Below are 27,301 nucleotides of genomic sequence, written 5' to 3'. Positions count from 1 at the left end.
CTACACCTTATGATCCAGCTCACAGCCCTCCCCTGGCTCTGAGACTGCAATGCTGTTCCCTCCATCTAGAGCAGCACTCTACATCCTTCTTCCTCAATGACAACTCATCCCTCAGGATGTAGCCCCAGTGGCATCTACTCAGGAATTGCCCCCCTGGGGAGTCCCCTAGGTTGGTGTAGGTGCTCCCATGTTTCCTCCTAGAGGGCAAGAGTGTGTCTCTTTTCCCTGTATCTCCACAACCTAGCAAAAACTGCCACAAAGCAGGCATTTTAAAATATTTGCTAAGTGGGGCACCTGGGTGGCTCAGTGAGTTAAGCATCTGACTCTTGATTTTGGCTCAGGTCATGTTCCCAAGGTCCTGAGGTCCAGCCCTGAGAGCCATGCCCAGCAGAGCCTACTTGGGATTCTCCCTCTCTCTCTTTCTCCCTCCCTCCCTCTCTCTCTCTCTCTCTCTCTCTCCCCCTCTCCCATCATGCACACTCTCTGTCTCTCTCAAAAATTAAAAAAAAGACACAAAATAAAATACTACAATAAAATATTTGCTGAGTGAATAAATGTTTTTGAGGCAACAAGTAGTCTGATTTTTGAAATCACAGTAAGAGTGCCCCTGTGTCTGGAAGAGACTAACAAGGCAGCTCTCCCCTCAGACCTCTCCCGAAGACACAGCAACCTCACCTGACAGCTGTAACTGTGGGACTTGGGGCCTGTGACTAACTGGGCAAGAGACTGTGGGAGGAGCTGTGATATGGACACCCACAAGGGGAGTGAGACAGGGAGGGGTGCAGGGAGAGGGCAGGAACAGAACAACCTGGGAATGTCCTCACCACCTCCCAGGAAGGGAGCCATTTCCCCAGAGGACAGAGGCCTGTCACATCTCGCCCAGCTAATCTGACAGAAGCCAGCTGCCTTACTCGCTGGGCCTGCCCCCGGGAAGGCGTGTTCAGGCTGAGAACCACAGGCTGCTGTTTGCCCCCAGGGACGGGGCACAGGGGGAGGGTAATTGACTTGTCTCCCAAATTTATTTATTAATTCCTAGCTACTCCATTTGATGTGGTTTCCAGGAGGCATACCGTTGAAATCTGCCCCCTCCTTCTGCCCCGGCGGGGATATTTACACTTGCACTGCAGGGTCCCCAGAGAGGTGGGTGAAACCAGCCCCACAAGGAAGACTGAGTGCAGGCAGGGGCCTGGAAAGGCTGCCCACCATGCAGACAAACAGCCGATCAAAGAGTGGGCTCCCAGCAGAGGGGCTCCCAGCCCCCAGCTCAGGAGGCCTGGGTTAGGGACACCGCAGCCACCTCCTGGGACAATGCAGGGTACACACTGGGACAAGTCTCACCTTTCTGCTTCAGCTTCCCAGCTGCAGGAAGGAGAACACAGTGACTGCTAATGGGACTCCAGAAGCCTGTGCAAGAAGATGGAATGTGACAGGGGCACCTGGGTGGCTCAGTCGGTTGAGCGTCTGACTTTGGCTCAGGTCATGATCTCTCAGTTCATGAGTTCAAGCCCCGTGTCGGGCTCTGTGCTGACAGCTCAGAGCCTGGAGCCTGCTTTGGATTCTGTGTCTCCCTCCCTCTGCCCCCTCCCCACTCATGCTCTCTCAAAAATGAATAAATGTTAAAGAAAAAAATTTTTTTTAAAAACTAATTTAGAAGATGGAATGTGACAAAGGGCTGGAAACTGCCACTCCCAGCAAAGGGGGCCCCAACCTGGCAGGAGCTCAAACGTAGGGGGTATTCCAAATGGGCAGCAGGGTCGATCTCTAAGTGCCCACCTTAAGCCACTGAGATAGTCAAGCTTATGCTTTCCTGATTGTCCACATTTCCTCCAATTAGCACAAATGAGTTTTAACCAGGGAAACACTAAAATAAGCAAAAGATGGGAAGTTTGTGGACCAGAGACTGAGTATATGCCTAAACTTGCACCCTGCAGGAGGCAAGTCCTTGAGGTTTAATCCCAGCAAGCAGGGGGGCTACAGGGCAGAAGGAAAAAGGAGGTAACTCCCTCCACTTGAACCCCAGCCAGAAGGAGCCCCCACGTGAGGGAGAGTGTGGAGGCCTCAGGGTAAGAGGTAGGGCTGCTGACTGGGATGAGCACAGCCCTGGATCCCAGCCAGAGGAAGGGGAGTCAGGCCCCCATGATCCTCCACCACTTTCTAACCCACCTTCAGTCTTAGAATCAGCACAGACAACCTCCGGGTAGCTAGGGTGCTGGGTGGCTACCAATCCCCCAGACCCTCCAAGGAGACTCCAAGCCCTTCCAAGATGGAGGAGGGAGGGACAGGCCAGGAAGAGAGGAGTGGACTGCAGAGGCCAGGCGACGGTGATGCTCCTTCACACATGGAGGCCCTGCCCCCAGGAATGTGTCTGCGTGTGCAGCCCAGGCAGAGCTATGAGCTGAGGGTGCAGGCCAGGCCCAGCAGACCCTGACCCCAAGGAGGCAGGAACGGCTGCTCCAGAGCAGCAGAGGCCCAGCCACGCCCCCAGCCAGCTGATCTGGCCCCTCACCAACTGCTCACTCCCTCCACCCTCTGGAGAAGGCGCTAATGAGGAAGAAAATGTTCAAAGGTCTCCACGTGGGCAGCAAGCCAGGGTCCTGGGAATCCAAGATATAGATGCACACACAGAGATGCCTGCCCTTTGAGATTCTAGGAGAATTGGCCCAAATCCCACCACTTACACTTTGCCTACGCGTCTTTGCCTCTTTACACCGCTTCTGCTGAATACGGCAGACAGCAGAGAGCATTTCTGCACATGTTCTGGGCCCCCCCTCCACATGGACAGGCCCCAACACTGGAAGCCACCCTTTTCCTCTGCTCCCCCACCAAAGGACAGCTCGCACGAGGCAAGTATGTATGGAGCAAGGCCACTGAGGTTTGGGGGTCGGGGGTCAAGGGTTACCACTGCCTACAGCTCTGTCGTCGCTGCCTTTCAAAGCCTCCAGCTTTCTCGTTCTCCAGTCCCAATCCCCTCAAACCCACCTCCATAGAAAATCTGTTTCACAGACTACATTTTTCCCCCTCCATCCCAACACTGTTCCTTGCTTCTTTTTCCACCTTCAAGGTCTCACTGTCCCGCTCGGCTAACCCAGTCTGGGCCCTATCCTCCAGGCCTGGCCCCTAGGTCCAGGGAACATTCACAGAAGCTCTGAAAATGTGAGTCATGAGCTCCCTCCTCCTCCCCTGCCTCCTCACATGCCCACGCCCACACCCACACACTCCACAAGCCATTCGGCAAGGGGAGAACTCCAGTCCACTTCCAACCCTAGGACATTCCACGGCCCAGACCGAGGGATCCTTTCTCTGCATTCACCTCAAGTGCAAAGTGTGAAGGTTGTAAAAAAAACTCAGCAGGCAAGACAAATCACATTTTAAGGTAGTGTTTTTTAAATTAAAACTAAAGCAAAATACTGATAACAGATGAATGAAATACCAGAGTTTTAAACAGGGACAGGATTGGTATTACTGATTTTCCCTTTTGCCTCAGGCTCCAACACGGAGGAGCCCAGCATTGCTTTGAGGATCTGCCTCAGGTTAAAACGGCACAGGCAGGCAGGTACTCCTCAAAAGGGACAAGAGGATGAAGGGGTGCCCAGCTCAGAGTGCATTTAAGAAGACTGCAACCAAGGGCACCTGGATGGCTCAGTATGTTAAGTGCCGGACTTCGGCTCGGGTCACAATCTCACAGCTCGTGGATTCGAACCCCGCGTTGGGCTCTGTGCTGACAGCTCAAAGCCTGGAGCCTACTTCAGATTCTGTGTCTCCTTCTCTTTCTGCCTCTTCTCATCTCATTCCCTCTCTCTCTCTCTCTCTCTCTCTCAAAAATAAACACTAAAAAAAATTTTTTAAATAAAAAAAAGAAGACTGCAACCAGCCAAATGATGAGTTTTGCTGGGGCTCCAGCAGGTGGAATGCAGTCACACGTGTGAGGGACAGGAGCTCAGGCTCCCTGATGGGCCCAGAAAGCAGCTAGAACCTAGGAAACCACAGGCCAAGTTGCCAGATGACAACCTGGGGTGGGAGAGGCAGAAGAGTAGAGGAATGGAAATGGAGGCCGAAGATGGAGGCAGGGAGGCAGAGAAGCGGGGTGCAGGGCAGCCAGCACTACAGAGCCTGCTCAGGTAGGCCCACCTGCAGAACTCAGCCTTGGCTGGGCCTGGTAAGATACTAAGCACTCACGTCAAATGCCAGTGCCACCTCCATTTCCCCCGGAGCCCCTGGGATGCCTCAAAGAAAGGACATCTGGCTCTGGAGATGCCTTTGTGGAAGAAACTGAGCAGGCCATTGGTCCAAGGGACCCTGGCCAAGGAGCCCCCCACGGTCTGGCCCATGACTGTAGGAGACCAGATCCTGGCCCACATGATTTAGCAGGTGTCCAGCTCCTGCCCGCATAGCCAGTCACTGGGGATCCTGACATCACGCTGCCAAGGAGGCTTACCGTCCCCAGCTTGGAAAAATCCAAACCAGTTCATGATGCTGACTCCCCAAGACTGAAATCATCTTCACCTCCAGAAGGGAAGCCTGTGTCTGCTCAGCCAGACCAGAGAAGAGGCTGGACTCCTGCCCCATCGCCCCAGGACCCTCCCAAGGGCAGGAACTGCCCTCCAGGCCAGGGCCATTTTCCAGGGATGTTCTTGATGCTTTACCTCATAATTGCAGAGTAAGATGCTGATCTCAGAATGGGTGAAGGAGGCTATGGTTCTGGCCTGAAGAGGCCAGGGGACAGTGGGGAAGGATGGGTAGAGTCATGGCCCCAGCCCCAGCCATGTACCATAAAGTGTTCTAGAATTCTGTCTGCACCAGAGGCCTGAGCTGTGCTTACATTCACACTCAGCATAGACACTCAATGCCAGCCCCATGCAGACCAGGCTTTTGTACACCCAGGCTGGGTTGTATAGACACAAACTACATTATGCATACACCCAGGCTGAGTGGTGTCCTGCAACCCCTCACAAGGACTGAACAGAGACCACACTGATGTTCATCTTGGCCACGCTGGCATTCACACACTCACCTAGACTGTTCACACTCAAGGGCTCCCTGTTTTTGCCGCTTGGTGTGATACCTACCTCCAATGACAGATGCTGCTTGCTGGTGCCAGTGGATGAGATGCCCAGAGGCCCACTGCTTAAGGATGAACTCTGGCCAGTTCTCAGAGCCCCTCTGATGGACAGAAGCTGACTTTCCTGTTCATCTACCATTCCTCTCTTCCCAGACTCCCTCTGGACCAGCAATGGCACTGTCGTTCGTGAAGGCCTTGCCCTTTTCCATTTCTGCATCTTTTGCAAAATCCTCTCCTCTCCGGGAATGTCCTCTTTCCCTCCAAATCCTCACCACCCTTTAGGATCCAGCTAAATCCTCCTCCAAGAAGTCTTCCCTGACGACCATAGTCCCCAGAGATTGCTCCTCTCTGCGTCCTCTCTATACCAGATGCTGCCCCCACCACCATGCCATGACACATTCTCTTATCCAATCCCTTGCTGGGAGATTTGCTTCTCCCTGCTAGGTGCCAAGCTCCCTCAATGTTAGAACTGGGCTGTATGGCAGAGGGTGGAGGAGGGGGTGTGGCAGGCACAAACTTCCCTGCTTTTTCTCCCCAGCACAGAGCTGGGCACACTTGCCCAGAGGCTCTAAGAAAGGCACTGTGGGCTTCTCTCATCCTTAGCCCACTCCAGCCTCACATGTGTGTGCGATTGTCTGTCTCTGGAATGGCTTGTCCCTGGCCAGCCAAACTCCCTGTTCCAAAGGCAGCCTGCACTGGCCAGGTGCTTCTCAGCTCCCAGTCAGGCCAGGGCCTGCTCTGCTGGGCCGGAACCTGCACACATTCCTTCAGAATTAAACAAGGTCCCACCAACTCCAGGCTCCCCGGCATGATGATGATCCAATTTGCTCTCGGAAGTAGCTTTTTACCCTCTTCCGGGCAGTGAGGCCCACTGGCTCCAAAGGAAAGTTCTCAAGGCAAAGACCTCAGCAGCCACAGGGGAGGGTGAAGGGCCACATCTAGGATCACAGACAAAGCTGACACAGACACAGGACCTGAGACTCTGCCTCAACCACATCAGGCCTAGTGTCCATCCTGCCAGGTATCTGGATTGCACAAACAGATACAAACACATCTAGACACACGTACACACACACACACGCACACACACACACACACACATGCACACAGGCATGCACGTGCAGACACAACACATGGATGTAAACATACAAACACACCTGTGGACACACACATGTTCCCAGACACAACATACATGTTAACACATACCCACACACAAACATATATGCACCACACGAGTACATATTTAAACAGAGAGATGTGCACACACAAACGTATGTGTGTATGTATATACATATATATATATATATATGTATATACATACACACAGACCTGCACAGACACAAGTACACAGTGGTAAACACACCCACACCCACACCATTCTGCCACCCCAGCAGCCCCACAGGTAGGCTGGCCACCCTCACAGCGCTGAGTCTCTGGCAAAAGCCCGTCCCTCCTCTCCCCAGAGCAGCATCAGGAAAGGGCAAAAACATGATTTGAAGCATGGCAAGATCATTTCACCTTCCAACAGCCTCAGCCCAAGAGATAGAGGGCCTTTTAGCAAAGACAAAAGGGAAGGGTTCTTCTTGCACCGCCCCTCCTTTTAGCCAAGTGCAGTGAGAGAAACAGACCCGGGAAGGAGGGAAGGAATGGAGAGGTCGAGCTGCCACACATCTCTGGTCTTCTGGAACATGGAGACCACAGCCGCCCATGTCTGTCCCATGTTGGAAAGCAATATGAGTAGAGCTTCAAAGTGTCCCCCCAACCCGCAAAATGTGACCATCTGCCTGCCATTCTTGGAGCCGAGATCGTCAGGGTTCTGCATCCTGGGATAGCAGAAGGGGACAGAATGAGAGGAGAGGTCAGGGGACCCTTTCATCTATGACCCTATGACCCAGCCAGGCCAGCCAAGGGCCAGGACACCCGGCAAGTCACTGCAGGGCAACAATGACACACTCAGGCAGCAAGGTCACACTGGTAGTGTAGGCTCTGACTGTGCAGAACCAAGCCAATGGCCTTACTCCAGTTTTGGAATCAGATGGGCCTGGGTCTGCCACATTTTGGCCATGGGTCTTGGGGCAAGCCATGCCACACCTTTGGCTATTGTTTGCATGTCCGTGAAAGGAGGAGAGCAGAATCCAGCTAAAAGGAAAGCTTGGGGATTGAGTGTGGTGGTTTGGGGAAGGAAGCAGGGCCCAAGTATGTGTTTGAGCCTAAATTTGATTGAGTCAGACCTGAATTTGGGACTATCAGGAACCAGATGGCTCTGTGCACAGGGCCATGAAATAGGCCCTCTGATAGAGGGAGGTGGGTTCCAGAAGCCTAGGGGCAGTGAGGAGGATTGGATGGTCATGCCAGCTTTGGCCACAGGCTCCCAGACTGTTTCTGGATCGTGAGAACAGAGATAGTTTAAGAGCACTCTCATATTTCCTCCATGGACTAGGTAGGCTCTGAGAGTAGATTCTATTAATGTTTGAAGGAACATGGTCATTCCAAGATCAAGAGAAGCCATAGTTACATGACCAACCCAATCTATAAGGCTGTTGGAATCACATGACCTCCCTCATTACACTCAGTCCATGAAACAGACAGTCTTATGACCCTGTTCAGACTTGATCCATATGGCTAACCAAGGTCACATGGCCTCCTCCAAGCCAGCCCAGAGCCTGGATAGTCATGTGACCTGGCCACTGCCAGTCCAAAAATATGTGCCTGTGTAGAAAAATATGCTCCTTCTTCAATATTTCCATTGGTCAGGAAATTATCGCAATAAACATATAGTGTTAGAATAAGCACTTTACTGCCATCTGCAGGAAATCAGCCATAAGAATTACTGCCTACCTTTGGAGTCAACAAAATTATTGGAAAAATATGAAAAAGATTTCCAAATAATAAAAGCATCTATGATATGAATAGCACAACTCTAGGTGTGGTGCCCTTGTGTAATCCTGTGGTGGCCCTGCCTGTGGCTTCCATCATCCCTGAATTGTGTGCCCCTTCATACGTTGAAGCCCTAACATCCAGTACCTCAGAATGTGGCCGTATTTGGAGCCTGGGTCTTTAAAGAGATGATTAAGGTAAAATGAGACCGTTAAATGAGCTCTAATCCAATCTGACGGGTGTCCTTACAGGAAGAGGAGATTCAGACACACAGGGAGACACCAGGGGTGCGTGCACGGAGGGATGACCATGTAAAGAGGCAGTAAGAGGGTGGCCACCTACAAGCCAAGGAGAGAGGCCTCAGAAGAAACCAACTCTGCCAGCACCTTTTTTTTTTTTTAATTTATTTTTGAGAGAGAGAGACAGAGCACGAGCAGGGGAGGGACAGAGAGATAGGGAGACACAGAATCCAAAGCAGGCTCCAGAGTCTGAGCTGTCAGCACAGAACCCGACACGGCGCTCGAACTCGTGAACCACGAGATCATGACCTGAGCTGAAGTCAGACGCTTAACTGACTGAGCCACCCAGGCATCCCTCCAACTCTGCCAGCACCTTGATCTTAGACTTCCAGCCTCCAGAAACGTGAGAAAACACATTTCTGTCATTTAGGCCACTCGGTCAGTGGTATTTTGATGTGGCAGCCGGCGCTAACACAGCCCCTTCCTTCATTACTGCAATTGCCCCCTCTCCCCATCCCCAAAACAGAGTCAGGGCCTCCCTCAAAATAAACCCCTTGGAATGGGGTCAAATGATGGCCCAGAAAATGCAGACTAACAGAGCCTGCCCTGCACTGGTCAGCATCACACCTCCCCTCTGGTGGACGAGCACTCCCCACCCCGGCCTACAACCCTCTAGCGACCCTGGAGCAGTGTGATCTGGAAACACGGAGGGCCCTCCAGAGTCAGCTCCCACCACCCACCCAGCACCAAACAAAGGCCCCCCAAGAAGGATCTGCCTGGTGCCTCTGAGCTGGACCTCATGTGGAGCAAGACAGGCTGCCCTCTGCCCCCACAAGGAGGGTCAAGCACACAAAGGCCTCTGTTCACGTAGAGGAGAGGCCTGGGGAGGCCCAGGCAGAGGGGAGCCATGCTCACCTCCCCTCCACCAAGCAGCGAGGCCCAGAGGAGAAAGGGGTCACCATCTCCATCCACAATGGGCAGGTGTGGGCGGCTCCGGGGCAGGCATCAGGGCAGGGCCAGCAAGCAGAGGGCCCAGGGTCCACGGCTCTTTTAGGAGCCCCCAAACATGGGGCATTTCTTTTCAAATCAGAATAAACAAACATAACATAATAATAACTAATAAAATAATGAATCCAGCCTGGATTACATTCACCTTTATACCAGCACAATCATAAAGCAGGACTTTTAATTATTTTTTATGGGGGAAGACTCCCACAAAAGCAAACATACATCCATCGTTCCACAAAAGTCATAATGCAGCCCTGGAAGCTCTGGCTGCCGTGGGGGTTTGCACTAGGGCAGAGGCTCGCTGCACTTATCTTTCCCAAGGTCTAAAATGTCAGTCCCTCAGGACAGGCGCTGCCTCCCCCACCCCCCGCCAGTTCCAGAACCTCTCCCCACTCCCCAGAGCTGGCACATCAAAAGCCTTAAAAGCCAGGTGGCAAACCCACACTGGAGGCCGCTGGGACAAGCCAGAGTGGTCAGGGCAGATAGGAGGGTGGGCCTCAAGCCAAGGTGAGCACTGTGTCAAGCGTCTCCCCTTGCGCTGGGGAAGGGCTTGCTAGCCATCCTTGCAGAACACACATGTCCCTGTGGCACACGCAGCCCCCTCCATCCAGGTCAGGTGCTGGCTGCAGTCGTGGCCCCTGGTGCTGGAGTTAGACTTTCAACATTGATTTATGGGAAACACAAGGCCGCCTGAAATCCACTCGAATTCCTCCTCCATGAAGCAATGCTTTGGGGAGGGAGAGAAGGGCCTTGGAGCCCTAAAGGGGGAGGGGAGATAGAGGTGGCGAGCACTCACAGAACTGGAGCTCTCTGCGTCACTGCCTGGGGGAGCCCCCCCACCCAGCCGCACCAGCACAGCCATCACTCGGGGCTGTGAGGAGCCTTCCTTGGAGAAATAATAAGTCATGCAATAGAATTCTGTGTGGCATTGAAAGTAAGTGGACCAGAGTTACACCTGTCCACATGCCGGAATCCCATGAACATATTAACAGGGCGGGGGGGAGGGAATCGTACAAGAGGGGTGCCTGGGTGGCTCAGTCGGTTAAGCATCTGGCTCTTGATTTCAGCTCAGGTCATGATCTCGTGTTCATGGGTTCAAGCCCCCCCGTTAGGCTTCACGCTGACAGTGTGAAGCCTGCTTGGGATTCTCTCTCCCTCTCTCTGCCCCTCCCCATTCACTCATGGGCGCTCTCTCTCTCTCTCTCTCTCTCTCTCTCTCTCTCTAAATAAGTAAACTTTTTTTAAAAATACGTATTAGAATGACACTATTTATATGAAGCATGCAAAGCAACTCTATAAAATACCTCAAGAAAACTTGCATAAAAAGTTAAATTCGTGGGGCACCTGGGTGGCTCAGTTGGTTAAGCATCTGACTTCAACTCAGGTCATGATCTCATGGCTCATGGGTTCAAGCCCCGAGTCGGGCTCTGTACTGACAGCTTGGAGCCTGGAGCCTCCTTTGGATCCTGTCTCTGTCTCTCTCTGCCCATCCCCTGCTCACACTCTCTCTCTCTCTCTCTCAAATAAAAATTAATATTTAAAAAAAATTTTAAGTTAAATTCATGACAACAAAAAATACCAACTATAGGATAGTGGTTACTTCTGGGGAAGAGGGTGCAGTGGAGGGAGGTGTACTCTAACTGGATTTGTCATTTTACTTCTCCTACTGGTTTGTGGTTCTGTGGGTGTTCATTACAATCACTTTTTATTTCGGTATCTCTGAATTATTTTACAATAAGTATTTGTAGGAGAATGAGGCCCAAAGGGGATGGAGGGTAAAATAAAAAGTTCTGGCTTCACATCCAGTTACCCCCAGGTCCAAAGTCCCCAAGGAGCTTTCTGACAACTCAGTGCCACTTGGAACCACACCCATGGGGGAGAAGATGTACCCACAGCCAAACTTCACTCCTTCATCACCCAGGCATGAGGTTCGTGAGGCAATCGGGAGAGACCTCTGGCTGCCCCCAGAGTGGGGCTCGAGCACTCAGCAGGGTGACAGCAAACAACCATGAAACCCCCACTGTGCTCGAGGCTGGGGAGAAGGGATGCACCCCGAGATTCCTGCCTGAGTTCCCAGAGCTCCACCATCACCCCATAGACTGATTCTCCCAAATGGCCCAACCCTCACCCACCTTGGACTCTCCCGTCCCTCTGAACCAGCTGTGCTGGCTCAGAACCCAGGCCTGGGCCACAGCTGCAGCCACAGACCCCAGAGCCACCCAGAGTGGCCCAGGCTACGGCTTCTCCTGCTTCTGCTTCATGTCTCCCAAGAATTAGAGGTCTGGGCCCGAGGCCTGCTCCTTTCCTGCCCCCTACTAGCAGAACTGACAACCGGGTGTGGCCTAGCTGAGTTTCACTCTAACACGCCAGCCTGGCTCCCTGTGACATTGCCAAAGATTTGTATTTTTAAAACTTCAAACATTCAGAGACATGGAAAGACTTGAAAACATGGGGACCGTGAGGCAGTTCTGGGGTAGAGTGGAGCAGGACTCCATCAGCCCAGCTGGTGGCACTCACCAGCCAGGCTGTAGAAGTTGCTAGGCTGGGAGACAGGCATGAGCCTCAAGGCATGAGGGGCCCTCAGCCTATAGTGCCCTCACTCTCCCCTGCCACTCAGAGCCAGGATGAAGCACAGCAAGAGTGTACCCTTGCCCCAGGGGTCTCCTGCCTGCTTGTTTTCTGTGTATGTGATTAGCCCCCTGCTGCCAGGGATCTTGCTCATTCATTCCACGTATATTAAGCACCTACAATCTTGTGCCTTGCTGGACACTGGGGAGTCAGTGGTGAAGTCCCATCCTTGCTCCGAAAGACATGCCAGAATGAGCTATGGCAGCAGCCAGCAACAGAGTCACTGTCAGAGAACTTGCAGGCTGCTTGGAGGCTAGAGATCAACCAACCAGATTCTTCTGCAGATGAGGGACTGACAGCCAGGAGGTGACATCATGACCCAACGTCACATTCTAAAGTGCAGAGCTGAGACCTGAGCACTTTCCATGCCACTAGATGATCCCAGAAGACCCAGGGATGCAGCGGCCAACGTGAGTGTCCCTCCTGAGCTTGGTGGTCATTGCCAGTCTGTCTATGGGGAGCCCAGCTTAGCCCAATGCATGCCCTCCAGCTGGGGGCTACACGTGGGGAGGCACTGAGGCCATACTCACAATGCCACATCTCAGGTCAAAAGCTACCCTCCCCCTCCTTCTGACCTAGGAAAACAGGACAAAATCCAGAGATGTCAGGATCTTCCCCCCAAACCCAATGATTCTCCCACATTCCCAATGTGGGGAGGCCCTGCATCCTCCACGGCACAAACCAGAAAACTAGAAGCCATCCTTGACATTCCATCTGTCACCTACCTGGATAAGGTGCTCTGACCCAGGATAGCCATGGCCTGCCCTCCCTGCCCCACATTCCCCAGAGGCCATGTCCAAAGGGGCCTTCAACAACATCATGCTCAGTGAAAGAACAAGAGTCTGTGTCCCTGCTCAGAGAAAAAGCAAACCACAGGTTGTCTGGATGGCTCAGTCCGTTAAGCATCTGACTCTCAGTTTCAGCTCAGGTCATGATCTCACAGCTTTGTGAGTTCCAGCCCCTAATCAGGCTCTGCACTGACAGTGTGGAGCCTGCTTGGGATTCTCTCTCTCTATACTTCCCCCGCTCACACTGTCTCTGTCTCTCTCAAAATAAATAAATAAATGGGAAAAAAATTTTTTAATAAAGAAAAGAAAAAGTTAACCTATGCTAGCCCAGGACAGCTTAGGCTAAAATTCTGCTCTCAGAGAATGCGCCATGTTCATAGCTTTTAGCATGGGCCACGAGCTCTCATAGCACCTGATGCAGGCCTTCCTACGTCAGTTTGGGCCGAGGGCCCGGAAGTCATGGTGCATATCTCCACACATCCAGAACGACGGCTCTACCACATTTCACAAGAGCGGAGGGCAGACTAGCCACAGCCAGCCAGCAGACACATCTTGCTTGGCCCACACCACGTTTTAGATTGAGGTTGATTGCCGACACATAACCTTCAGACAGTTCACATTAAAGCCCAGATTTGAAAATGGAAGGACTGGCCTCACTGAGTGGGCATCCCCCTATTGCAGCACCTTCCTGCTGAGAAAGGTGCTGCCGCTGTGGATGGAGCACATAAGCTGCGGTGCCCATTACTCACCCCTGCTTCCCAACCCTGGGGCCCAGGGCCCTTGACCATCTTTCCCAGGTCCCGTCTCTCCTCTCCTTACATTACCTCCTGGGTCCCTGTGGGCATTGGAATCCCATTTTAGGACCTGAGAACAATTTTGCTAGTGGGATAACATGGCTCCATAATGTGTGTGTTCAAGGGACATCCCGTCCCTGGCCTGCAGCAGCCAAGGTGGAAGGTGCCAGCCTGCCTGAGACAGAAGAGTGAGCCACAGTTTTGTTGTACAACCTTCAATCGAGCAGGAGGGAAAGGCTGTGGGAGACTAACAAACAGCTGTTCTGGAAGGGGAGGCAACCCTCGAACCTGGGAGGGCTGGGGGCTGGCGGTTTCCTTTTCAGATTCTAAAGCAAGCCTCTTTTCCCTAGCACAAGATCATTCCCTCAGTCCTTCTGGCCCCTGCCCCGGGTGCAAAGCTCCCATTACCCATTCCCAGTGCCACAGGAGAGGGAAGGTGTGCGTGGGACTGAGGACCAAGCCCACCCCAAAGATTTCCATCTTACCACCTAGGGAAGGCTGCCAGCCTAGCAAGGAGTTTCAAGCCCCAGGGTGATGGGAGGGAGGGAGGAAGCTGAAACAAAAGAAAGGGAGAGGCTCTGGGGGTGGGGGCCAAGGGCATATGCCCTCTGGGGCCCTGAAGGAAGGGGCAGGGGGCTGCTGGAAGGAGATGGTCTGATTAAAAGGGAAAATCAGACTGTTCAACTGCCTCCACCCCAAGCGGGACCCCCAGCTGTGCCCAGTTTGATATCCTTCTGTCCCTCTCCTTCCTCCTACAACTGCGCAACCCAAAAGCAGTAACGGGATCTTCAGTCACATTCACCCAGGTCACAGGGTCACAAAGGGGTGACCATGAATGTCACCTAGCCAGAGAAACCTTGAGCCAGACCTGACCGTCGTCCCACGTCACAGCCAAGTTACAGATGCCAGCCAAAAATCACCATCGCGACAGCCCCAGGCCATTAAAAAATAGGCTTTCAGGCAAAGCACAATTGTCTATTTCTCTGCATTTACACAAATGCCAACTGACTTATCACTTGCAGGCACCAGAGGTTTAATGAAATCTTACTGGCAGAAAACTCAAGGTTGAGAAACTTCAAACTGTTTACTTAATACTTTCTTGCAAATCAGGACAAGGCAGCAAAGATTTGGTCTGAGCTGTGAGAAGACATCTTGTTTCAGCTCATGAGCGCCGTGTTCCCTCTGTCCCGTGGCTTAGGACCCACTGTCCTAGTGTGCCGTTATTACTGTTGCACCTTTTAGGCATGACCCGCCATCATTGGCCATGGGCAGCCAGGAGCTTTTCCAGCAGTGGGAAGGGTCTGCCTGCAGACCCACCCAGCCCAGGGTCACTGGCAGTCCAGAGTCAGAGTCACAATCTATGGGATGAGAATGAGGACCACAAGAGGCCACCAGGCCCTTCACCAGCCCACGTCAGTGTCTCTTGTTCCTTCTGGCAGACCCCACTCAGCCTGACCCCTGCCCCCCTAGTCTACTCCCCATCCCCCAACCACTTCTTGGTTTCTTTTCCCAGAAATCAGGTTTCACAGCAGGAAATGAGTTCTCAGGCTCCCTTTCTTACAGCATCCCAAAACAAGCCCACAGAGCATCCTTTTCACTCCAAAAGTTTCCTGCCAATCCTGAAGGAAAACAGAGTGGGAATGATAAAATTAACAGCCTCGGGAAGGGACCCATGCACAGCCAGCCTTCCTGGGCAGGTTTATAGTTAGGGTCTGGCCAGCCAGTGCTAATGCTCCTTTTGCCCTGGAGCCAACCATCCTCCCTTTTAACCTTCACCCTCCTCCCCCCACCTTCCTCAAACCTCCCCCTCCAGGCCCTTCAACTGCCAACAACCTACTGTTCCAGCTTTGATTTATCTCCATCAGGGGGAATGCAAAGTTAGATCCAGCCCACCCCCAGAACCTTTTTAAAAAATATCTCAAATCCACTGAGGCCCAGACAGACAGAAGCACAAAGATACACCTCCATATTCCTAGAGAAAAAGCAAGGCCCCATGCCAGACATGCCACACCCCTCTGGTGCACAGGACAGACCCACGGACACACTGGGGAAGACACACCAAAAGCCCGCCCTTGCACTGAGGAGAGCAATCTGGACTTTCTTTTGAGGAAAAACACTCTGCTCCAAAGAAGGCTCCTGACAGGCCAGTTTTTTTCAGAGTGGCTGGATAAATTGCTTTTCTGCAAAAATAAACACAAGTGAACTGCATTAGCTGAGCGAGTGACACATTAGTTACAGATGCGAGGCCTGTCAGAACATTGAGGGAACAGCTTTTATTGGGGAAGGGCTGAGAGACTCATAAATAACTGGTTGGCAATCTCGCATAAACATTTGTGCGTTCTCATAAACACCACCTACCACAAGCGCTGGCCTGGCCGCCAGTGCGGCCTGGAAGAGCCCTCTCCCCGCCATCCTCAGAGCACAACAAGGCAGAGAGGCAGGGAGCGATCACAGGCACCTCTTTTCCCATAATCCCAGATCCTTAGACTCACGCTCATGTGCTGCGGGGTAGAAGGAGAGACCCAAGCCCCATCCTAAACATCTGCCCGAGAGTAAGAATCAAGGCTCAGCCCCAGTGGGACAACTGGTCCACTTTCCTCCCTCTACATAGAATAGAAGAATAGGAGAGAATAAGGGATATGATTGTCCTGGGGAATGAGTTCTTAAGTAAAGCTAAGTAAGGAATTTAAAAACTGTGGAAATGCCTCCTGGATATGACTCCAGGGGTTCCCATCGGAATCATCAGGAAAGCGGCACCAGCCTTGTCCATCCATCCACATGGCTTCCTCCCGTTGGCTCTCAGGGATGCCCTTGCCTTGGGCCCTGGGGTTCTCTCCTCTGAGCTGAACACCTCGAGCCACATCCAGCTGATCCCATAAAGAAGGGCAAAGCAGGCCACGTGAGCTGACTCACATCTGTCCTCCCTACTTCTGTGGTACCTGCCAACCCAACGAGCACCTGGCACCCTCATCCCCCACCCCTCTCCCAAGCCAAATCCACTTTCTAGAAAGGATCTGATGCACTTGTCCTGAGGTATGAGTTATAGTTAATGACTATATGTGTTTCCTTCCTATCCCTCTCCCTCCTCCCTGCCACAAATGCTTAAGGCAAAGGGACAAAGTATGAAGTGGTAGGATTTGAAGAAAATGGCCAACACTCATAATCTTTGTTGAACTTTGGAATCAGTCAAGAAGGGGGAAGAGGTAACCATCTTTTCAGCCAAGAGAGTACGGAGAGAAAGCAGATAATGCTCACTGGCCCCAAGATGGCATTACAACGGTTAGCTTCAAAACCAACTCCACTGCCCACATCTCAGTAACTTTCTATTGATGTTTCATTTCCCACCATATAAAAGGCCCAAATCCTTTTAAAGGTCACCCTAAGTGACCTTCTCCTTTATCCATCCTATTTCTTGACCTAGTCCCACCCATACTTCAACTTGACTTCTCTCATGCCCCTCATGCACCTTGGGGTCCAGCCAGACCAAATGCTTTCCTCCCCTCCTCAACCATCTGTTATAATTTTGGGCTCTCTTTTACCTCAATCCTTCTTCCAAGAAGGCCTTTCATTCCAGTTCTGCAAGTCCAGATCCAACCCACCCTTCCAGACTCAACTCAAACGCCTCTACAAGTCTCCCTCCTTTGACCTCTGGGAGAACTCTTCAGTTCCTTGCTGCTAACTTTCCTTCTTCTTCTAAGTTATTTGTCCATCTGACCCATCCCCCTAAAGATTTTCAACTCTCAGATCTGTGTCTTATTAATCCCTCAGGTTCCCCACCCTCCCAGACCCTCGCCAATGCCTGGGACATGTTAGGTATGTTGAATTCTTGAAGGAAGGTGGGGATGGTGTCTGGATTCATGGTCAGGATGGTGGTTGGGGTACGATGGTGGGGCTGTGAGCAGGGAGATGGTGGTAGTGATGGAAACTGGCCAACAAATCTGCCCCTGGGCAGCCTCCCCTTTGGCTTTCATTCTGCGGTTCCACAACAAGCAGACTGTTGTTGCTTTGGAAGAGAAATTAAGATGCCAGGCAGGTACAGACGGCCAAGCACCATTGCTCTATTGAATCGCGCTCAGCGGTCCAGGCTCTTTCTTCCCATCAACAAATGGAATGTTTTATGAGAAAATACAAAGCACAGCCCTAGATAGAAATATTGAAGGCTCTTTGGCCAGGACATCCCTCAGGAGGGAACACAATGTAGCCATAATTTATTGCACTCGATATTTTAGCTTCCAATCTTATTTTTATAGACATTATTTCATAGGCTGCAGCTTAAACACAGATGGAAAAGATTCTGGCTTTGTAATAAGAGAAGGTTTATGGTGGGCCAGCCCACTGCTCTGTGTTTGTGTGTGAGTAAATGCACATTATCATGTCCTTAGGTGGGGCAGGGAGATGCTTTTATTATGTGTTTGGACTTTGATCCAACAATTCTGCCTTCATCTATCTCTCCCCTAGACCAGGGCCTCCGGATACTCCCAAGGGGAGGAAGTAACAAACACCACAGTGGGGCAAGGGGAGGAGGGATGGGCCAGCCTTTGAAATGCATTCTTGGCTCTGGCGGGACCTGCCATTCCTTGGTCTTCAAAGGGCCTTGACCCGGGGACAGGGCCAACACCCCAAAGGACAGAGTTAAAAGGAAGTGGACACTATGGTGTTATATGTATGGCTGTGTTGTGTGATTTGCACTGTCTATTTTTAGGTAAGGGAAGGTGTGATGAGAAAATTGAGCTCATACTGTAATGCCCTTGAGATTTAGATTGGGGAGAGAAAGAGCGTGTACAGGAAGAGAAAGAAGAGCAGAGGGCTATGGGGAGATCTAAGGAGGAGAAAGGAGAAAAGGAGAGGGAAACAGAGAAGTTGGGAGAGGACCAGACCAGAGCAGGGGATCAGGAGGTCTTGGCCCCAGGCATGGCCCCCACACACTCACAGACCCACTGCTGGCAGGCAGCACACATAATGGAGTTGAGTGAGCCGCCTCAAAGACGTGCTGTCCAGCCCCTCCTTTCTTTCCTCTCGGGGTCAGTTTCCAGCAGACTCCAAGAAGCAATGTGAGTGTGTGTCAGAAAACACTGGGAGCAGGGAGGCGGGGGCAGCAGCCACATTCAGCTGGGAGGGGGAGTGGAAAGTGAATCAAGGGGGAGTGCCCCTTTGGGGCTTCGGGAAGGGTGATCTGTCCTACTTGCCAGGCATCCGGGGGACCCCATGTGGAGGAGTGGCTGCGTGAAGTGAAATGTTATGAGAGCCCATCCACTGGGTCTCTGACCACGGAGGGCTTGTCGGTAGAGCTCCGGGAGAGAGGAATGACCCCCCTTTGCTGCCTGACAGAAATGGTGTCTTTGATGTTTATTGTACAGACATTTCTACTGTGCACAACTGCAGTGGTGTGATGCTGGGGGAGTCGTCCTCGGGGGATCCCTGAGTGTTCAAGCAGACCCGAGGAAAAGGTGATGTGCACCGAGAAGGCCTCTGCCTTCACAGGGCTCAGTCGCTTCTGCTCTGCTGCTGATTGTCACACCAGCCGGGGCCCAGCGAGGGATGGGAAGCTTTGACAAGGGAGCGGGAGCGGGTAAAGAATCTGCTTCAGGCAGCAGCCAGTGTCAGGAAGACAGTGCCTGCGACCTGGGCTGCTTGGGAAATCAGGCCCAGGTGTCCAGCACAACAGACTGAGAACTGAATTTCGCAAAAGGTTATACCCAGGTGTGGAGGGCATGTTGCATTCTGGCTACCTCCCCTCCTTGGGGGAACCACACATATTTCTCCCACCCCCTCTACTCTACATGTCCTGGTGGGCTGTCTGTCAGTCACAGGGCTCTCCGACCCCCACCCCTGAAAACAAAGTCTGGGCCCTCTATCTGTGCCCCTGGACTTGGTTGTGGGAACCAACATATCTCCTCTTTGTTTAGGCCTGTTTGGATTGGTCTTCTGTCCCTCGCAGCTGATAATGTCTTGACTGATACACCAGGCTAATAACTAACTATGAAATATTTCAAACCGAAGAGCTAAATCAGAGTAAGAGTGAGGCATCCAAGGGTCAGAGTTCCATAGGACTCCGGGAGAGAGGCCCAGGAGGCCTCCGCCAGACCAGCACAGGATGGCCAGAAACAGTAGCACCCTTAAAGGTGGACCAGTCTCTGTTCTGAGACCCACTCTTCAGAGGACCCACACTTCACACTCACACGCATGGATGCACAAGCATGCACATGCACTCTCACACACACACGCACACACATGCACGTACATACACAGTTAAAGAACACAAGGCACCTCCGTCCCTAGGGAGCAGGCACTCAGCACTAGCAGAGCACGACCTCTACCCCTGAACATCCACTCTCATGGGTCATGTCACTCAGGCCCCAGGGAAATGCTTCTCCCCCATGGTCGAGTTATGTCCTTGAATCCAGAGGAGACTGTTCAAATGCTCTAAAAACATGTGGGTCCTGCTGCTACTGACATCAGAGAGGGCCTGGCTGCTCGGAAGTGCAGGGAGGATTGAGTGGTGGAAGCACTTAAGAGGAAAGACAGATTAATTTATCAAATCCTTCCTCTCAGCAGGAAGGCAATGGAAGTAGCGTGCCCCGAACAGGGCAAACATGCATTTCCTTGCTTCTCGTTGTGGTTCCAGAGGTACTCACACGTCAGCAATGCTACAATCGTATGTGGCAGCCGAGGAGCATTTTCCAGCATAAATAATTCATAATTCTCCCACATTTGCATATGTGCAGGTCAAGATGGAACCCACACGAAGCGTGAGACTGATTCTTTACCTTGGCAATAGACAGCCGGGGAACCATGGCAGGATTTTACTTGCACAAAAATTTTTACTAAGAGTGAATGAGATTTTCAAAACGTAAAAATTCAGCTTTACTTAAATATTTTACTTAAATTTTTGTATTAGATAAAATGCATTAGTTTTACCATTGGTTACATTTGCCTTTTAATTTTAATAGATAATTTTGAATATGTGAAAGAAAAATAACTTGCTAAAAAGTTGTATGAAATGCAATGTTTTGCTCTTTTATAATTTTTTTTTACATTTTTTAATGTTTATTAATTTTGAGAGAGGGAGACAGAGAGAGACAGAGCATGAGTGGGGGAGGGGCAGAGAGAGAGAGGGAGACACAGGATCCAAAGCAGGCTCCAGGCTCTGAGCTGTCAGCACAGAGCCCGATGTGGGGCTTGAACTCATCGAACCATGAGATCATGACCTGAGCCAAAGTCAGATGCTCAACTGACTGGGCCACCCAGGCACCCCTAATTTGCATTTTTAAATTAAAATACACATTTTTTTTTTTTTTTTTTTTTTTTTTACTGCTTCAGTTACCAGTGGCTTAAAATATTTTTATCTCCTCAGTTGTGTGGATTGACTGGCTCAGTGGTCCCTTGGCGGCCAGGGGGAGGGGTCTCTCACATGGTTGCAGGTCAAGAGTCAGATGCAGGTTCAGCTGGGCTGTACATCCAAGATGGCAGCATCTTGACTCTCATATCTGATCTCAGCTGGGATGACCAGAGCAGGTAGAGTCTGACAGACTGTATTGCTTTCTCCTGTTAACTTTCCACACAGCTACCTTAGCCTCCTCATAGCAGCTGAGTCTCAAAGGAATCAGACTGCTTACATGATGGCTGGCTTGTTCCAGAGCAAGCATTCTAAGAAACCCAGATGGAAGCCAAAAGGCTCCCTATGACCTGTCCTCAGAAGTCACATGACATCACTGTCAATGCTTTCTTTCTATTAGCCAAAGTCACAGGAACAGCCCAGATTCCAGAAAGAGGACAGCACAAGATCATGAATACTAGGAGAGGTGGTTCACTGGGGGGCTAGCTTTGAAGACTAGCTACCACGGGCTGCCCTCTAGCACTTCAAAGAATCATGTTCCTCACACATTTGAATACAGTCATCCTCAGAACCCCCACAGTCTCATCTGTGACGTTATCAGGCTTACGCTTCAGATCCAGAACTTCAGCATCTCCATCAGGTCTGGAGAAGAGGAAGCCCCTCAGGTGTGGATGCTTGGAGATAACTCCTCCTGACTTGAAGTTCTGTGAAAAAAAGAGACAAGTTATCTTAACCCCAACAAATGATAAGGAGGTAGACACAGGGTAAATGATATAGATACACTCATTCAAAAAGGAGAGGGGCACCTGGATGGCTCAGTAGTTTAAGTGTCCGACTCTTGATTTCAGCTTAGGTCATGATCTCACAATCCGTGAGTTTGAGCCTCGCATCAAGTTCTGTGCTGACAGTGCGGAGCCTGCTTGGGATTCTCTGTCTCCCTCTCTCTCTGCCCCTCCCCCCCTGCTCAAAAATAAATAAATAAACATTTAAAAAAAAGGGGGGGGGACAAAACTTGTATGGAACAATTCTGAAATCAAGCCAATTTCTTAATTAGATCCTAGTCCTGTTCTCTGGGAGTGGGTGTCTGTGGCTCTCAGTTCCATACTCTGAATTATCCTTCTTTTTCTAGAAGAAATGGTCAGTGTTTGTAACCACATTGACTTCTCAGCCTGTTTCTTGCCCATAAAAAAAGACTCTTCGTTTTGAACTGTCTCTGTCCCTTTCAATCCAAGCTGAAAAAAAATTTTTTTAACATGTGGGTTTATTATATATCAAATTAAAACCTACTCCATTAAAGAAAAAGCTCCTCTCACCTTAAGCCCCGCTTAAGCTTGCTATGAGATTCTCAATCCCATTGTCCAGCAGAGAGGATCTAAGAGATACACTCTTAACATTCTTAGAAGTCCTGTTGTGTATCCAAAGGGTCTAAACACATGCCCTTAAATATTTCTGAGCTCTTCACAAAGGTATTACAGCCACACCTTTCACTATACCTGAGACCACATTTTACTGGCAGCACCCAGGATTTTCTTTGCCCTGAGGCGAATCCTTGCTTTTTGAGCCTTTTGCTGACTAGAATACAGACCTGACCTCCTTAGATTTACTAATTCTGCTCCAAAACTTCTTTAGTTCATCTCAATCTTCTCCTACTTTATCAGAGCCAGCTGAAAGAAGCCAATTAGCACTTTGAACATTTTGCTTGGAACTGGCCTTAGACGTATCACAAATTCATAGGCACCCTTTCTGTTTTCTCCATTACTGTAGGGGATGGTCTCACATATTTCTGCCAGTGAATAGCTTCCGTCCCCTTTTCTATGTTTCAAGACTTCAGTTTCTCCCTAAGGTTCTTCAGCTTCTGCCCCCCAACTGTCCCAAAGAAAATGCCATGGGTTTTAAATTTTTGTTACAACACTCACTTCCAACACTGTGGTAGCTGGTCTCCAAAGAAGGCCCCAGGGAACAAACCTCCCGGTATTTATGTGGTCTGTGGACCCTGTGTGGTCCCCCCCACACTGAAGCTGGGCGGTGACTCATGCTAACACATGGAACGCAGTGGGTATATGTTGCGTACATTTTGGATGTAGACTTTAAGAGGACTGGAAGCTTCCTCTTCCTCCTTTTTGGAATACTCACTTCTGTGAGTTCTGCTACCATGTGGGAAGCACAGCTACTACTAGAGAGACCGTATGGATGGAGAAAGACCAAAAGATCATATGAAAAGGAGGAAAGAACCAGCCATCCCAGCACCTCAGTTGAGCCTCTTGATGACTCCAGCCCCAGCCACGAGCTAGCCACAACCGCACGAGAATTTCCAAGCAAAGCAGCAGAGGAAATGCTCAGCTAAGCCTGGTAAACCCACAGAACCATGAGAGATAATAAAATTATCTTTAATATTGCTTTAAACCACTAAACTTTGGAGTGTTTTGTTACATGGCAATAGCTTACGAAAACAACTGAATACAATCACATTTTGTTTCTAATCCTTTAGGTCATTACTGTTCACTAGAACACAAATTATGAGTTCTCTATTACAAAAGCATGATGACTGGGGCACCTGGGTGGCTCAGTTGATTGAGCATCCGACTTCTGCTCAGGTCATGATCTCGTGATTCATGAGTTCGAGTCCCGCATCAGGCTGTGTGCCGATGGCTCAGAGTCTGGAACCTGCTTTGGTTTCTGTGTCTCCCTCTCTCTCTGCCCCTCCCCTGCTTGCACTCTGTCTCTCTCTCTCAAAAATAAATAAACATTAAAAAAAAATTTAGGGGCACCTGGGTGGCTCCCTTGGTTAAGCATCTGACTTCAGCTCAGGTCATGATCTCGCGGTTCATGAGTTTGAGCCCTGCATCAGGGTCTGTGCTGACAGCTCAGAGCCTAGAGCCTGCTTCGGATTCTGTGTCTCCCTCTCTCTCTGCCCCTCCCCTGCTCATATACTATCTCTCTCTCTCTCTCTCTCTCTCTCTCTCTCTCTCTCTCTCACACAAAAATACATAAAAACATTAAAAATTTTAAATAAAAAAAATTTTTTAATAAATAAAAGCATGACTGATTTTGCTGAAATTAAGGCAATAAAATGAATTTCAAAGAATAAATACATGCTAATTTATGAATTATAAATGTCTTTGTTTGTATTATTCATCCAAACATCACTGGCCCATGAACAGAGCCCCTAATGTATATCAGCAATAATTCAGTTTGGTGGTCTTCAGCATTTTGCAAACTTTCAGTCATATAAAAATAATAACTACATATGTATTTTTTAAAATTTTTTAATTTATTTTTGAGATAGAGACAGAGCATGAGCGGGGAAGGGGCAGAGAGAGAGAGAGACACACAGAATCTGAAGCAGGCTCCAGGCTCTGAGCTGTCAGCACAGAGCCCAACGCGGGGCTCGAACTCATGGGCTGTGAGATCCTGACCTGAGACAAAGTCGGACACTCAACCGACTGAGCCACACAGGCCCCCTGTGTATTTTTAATTTTATCATTTTGAAGGTAAACTCATCAAGGCTGAAGGACAGAACATACTTTAATGAACAGTTTGTTAGCTTGACTTACAACTTTTGACTATTTAGACATATGGTCTGTGGGCCTCCACTTATACCCTTCCCCCAGGAGTGGAAATCACCAGAACAATGTAACAGGTGCCTGACCAAGGGGGGAGCCAGAGGTACTGCAATAGCCAGAAGAGAATTTGGGCACTTATCTGGGCCAGAAGGAACACCTGAGCAACTACCTCAAAAAGACCAGAGAGGAGCATGGGAGTGGAGTGGGTCCTGAGAAGCCAACCTGTCCCATCTGCAGAGCCAATACTGCTCCCCTGACCAAATCTGAATGGTCTGACCTGGCCTGGGACCAGGTACGGGAATACCACAGAGCCAAACCCCTCCCCAGAGTCATCTTAAAACCTGACCTGTTCTGGAGAGCATCACATCCTTCCAAGGCCCTCAGGTCCGGGCCCAGGGCCTCGTGCTAGGCCAGGAGGGAGCCATAGTCAAACGGAGTCAGAGTTTGCTACTAGTGAGTACCTGAGATCCATGCTTTTTACATCCAATCATTTTTACATTTGCAAATGTCTTCCTTTCCCCCCCAGTTTCCTTCTATGCACCATACTGAAAAACCCTCATCTTTTCTTTGCCAACTTCAGGTGAAATGGATCTGTCCCCATTTTGATCAAAAGTGTCATGTGGGGAGAAGAGAATGGAGGACAAGGAGGTAGAGTAGAGCAGGTGGTAGTAGCTACAGGCCTTCTTGAAGGCCAGGAGAGCTAGACACGTGTGTGGCCCGGATCACACGTATGTCTCAATTCTGCAGGACTGTGCAGTAAATGATCGGTTCCCAAGACTGCACATGTCTGGGGCCTGTGTACAGCTCTCTACCTGCCTGGGCTCTCCTTATTGGTATAGGGGTCCCTGGGCATGAGACTCTCAGAAATTTCAAGGGGAGCAGTTGGGGAGGATGGCTGACCGTACGCTGGAGGACCAGGCTCACAGCTCTAGTGTGGAGGAGGCATTGCCTGGTTTTGAGTCCTTGCTCTGCCCTTTTCTAATCTGGAGGCCTTAGGCAAATTACTTAATCCCTTTGTTCCTTAGTCTCCTAATCAATAAAATGGGGAAGATGATGATGATGATGATGACTACGACAATGATGGTGGTGATGCTGATGATGGTGGTAATGGTGATGATAGTGTCTGCACCCCTGGGCTGCTAAGAGGATTAAATGAGTAACACAGGTAAAGTGCTGAGAACAGAGCCTGGCACACAGAAAGTGCCAATGTTAATGGTTGCCAACAGAGAAAACAGTCCAGGAGAAACATGGGGTAAATGTAGACTTTTGTGAGGATTGTTTCTCAGTTAAATGCAGATATATTAAGGTGTACTCAGATCTCTTCAGGCCAAAAGTCTTCATGTGGTTCAGAGCCAGTGCCCTGGCCAGGTACAGAGGTATCTTACACACAACAGCCAAAATATTTTTTAAAAGGTCTCCTTGGGTTCAGATTAAAATTGTAGTCAGCCACCCAAGGCAAGGAAATGTGACTTTGGATGCCAATGACTCTGGTTTGTCCTGGATTTCTGTAACTTGTACACTGAGGAAGCCTTTGTCTTGTCCCCCATGGAGCCTCATTCTATGACATACTGAACACTGGACTTGGAGTTAAGACTTAATGTTGAAGATTTGCAGGGCAACCTCAGGCACATCCCTTCCCATCTCAGAGACTCCGTTTCTAGCCTATAAAATGAGGGAACTGAACTAGACACTCAAAGTCCCTAGGTCTCTCTAACATTCTGAGACAATGATTCCTCACCACCTGCCCAAGCCTGGTCCTGGACCAAAGCCCACATCTGGCACAGCATCCACTCAGCAAGGAGCCAAGGAAAGCCATAAAGGCGGCTCCTTGCCCTCCTTGCCCTCCCCTTTGCAGAGAGCTCTCCCCCAGGCCTAGGAAGCTAAGAGACTTCCCATTTGGACCCACCTCAAAGCCTCCAGTGGGGGGCACCTGTCTCTGGGATGGAGTTGAGGAACAAGAACAAGGCTTGGGCAAGCACAAGGAATTAAGACCATGGTCCAGGCAGTATCCTGCACTCACCAAGGACAAGGGGGCGGAAAGAGGCCAGGGGTCCTGAGATCCCAGGAAAAGCCAAAATGTGATTCAGCCCCTGGAGGTGAAGGCAAGTCCGGCCTCCTCCCTCAAACCACCCTGAGCCCCCAACATGGGGTGGGGGCTGTGAACCCAACATCCACTATAGCTGGTGCATTATTGGAGTCATTTGAAAGCTCACTCCCTGAGAATTATCAAATTAGGCCATTGACTCAGAAGGCTGGAAGGTTCTGCAAGGTTCAGAGCCATGGTTGAGCATGCATGTTGCAGGGATCCCATGCCTTGTGATGTGTCTTATGAGTATGGCAGTGCATCTACCTACATGCAGAGGTTTCTTCACATCTGTGGGAAGGTCTGTGATTGCGCCTAGGGCATCTGTGCGAAAGATGGCAGAATAGCAGGCAGTTATGTGTGCTTTCTAGGCTTGAATCCCAAGTTTACCAATTACTAGCCATGTGACCTTGAGCTGTCACCTCTGTGTGACCCAATTCACCTATCTGTTAATTGGGATGAATGACAATAGTCACTCGTGAGGTTGTTGTAAGGATTCAATTGCTTAACCCTCTTGTATAGTGCAAAAACAATACCTATTGTATTCAACAATACCTATTGAGATTCAAGTGCTCCCATGTAAATATTTACAGGTGTCTACTTGTCTTTGAATATGCGAATGTACACACCTGGGTGTCTGTGTCTCTCTAGGTATGTTTAAGAGAACTTTTGGTGGTGCCCTGGATGGTAATGGCAGCTGGCATTTATTGCCTGCTTACTGGGTCAGGCACTGCTCTGAGAGTTCTACAGGTATTTACGTGGAAACACACATGAATATGAGCAGCTGAGTATGTGTCCAGCCACATGTGCCAGTGAGTACCTGTGAGTGTGGCCAATCAGCCCTGCCCGGTAAGTCCCCTTCCTGAGTAAGCTGTGTGAATGATGAAGGCTCATACCATGGTCTGCCTGCCCACAGCACTGAAGGA

General features: G+C 50.3%; 1 long non-coding RNA gene across 2 annotated transcripts in view; it reads right to left on the bottom strand.

Moving 5' to 3' along the window:
• The window catches only part of LOC109275941 (uncharacterized), a 99,316-nt gene that overhangs the window by 48,202 nt on the left and 23,813 nt on the right, over nt 1-27,301 (bottom strand). For both annotated transcript variants that reach the window (XR_008417825.1, XR_008417826.1), the window contains exon 3: nt 21,337-21,433. This is a non-coding gene — a long non-coding RNA (uncharacterized LOC109275941). The remainder of the gene's footprint in view (nt 1-21,336; nt 21,434-27,301) is intronic.

The sequence above is a fragment of the Panthera pardus genome, unplaced genomic scaffold (genome assembly GCF_024362965.1).
Source record: "Panthera pardus isolate Hobbes unplaced genomic scaffold, ASM2436296v1 HiC_scaffold_25, whole genome shotgun sequence".
NCBI lineage: Eukaryota > Metazoa > Chordata > Mammalia > Carnivora > Felidae > Panthera > Panthera pardus.
This window is presented reverse-complemented; position numbering and strand designations above follow the sequence as displayed.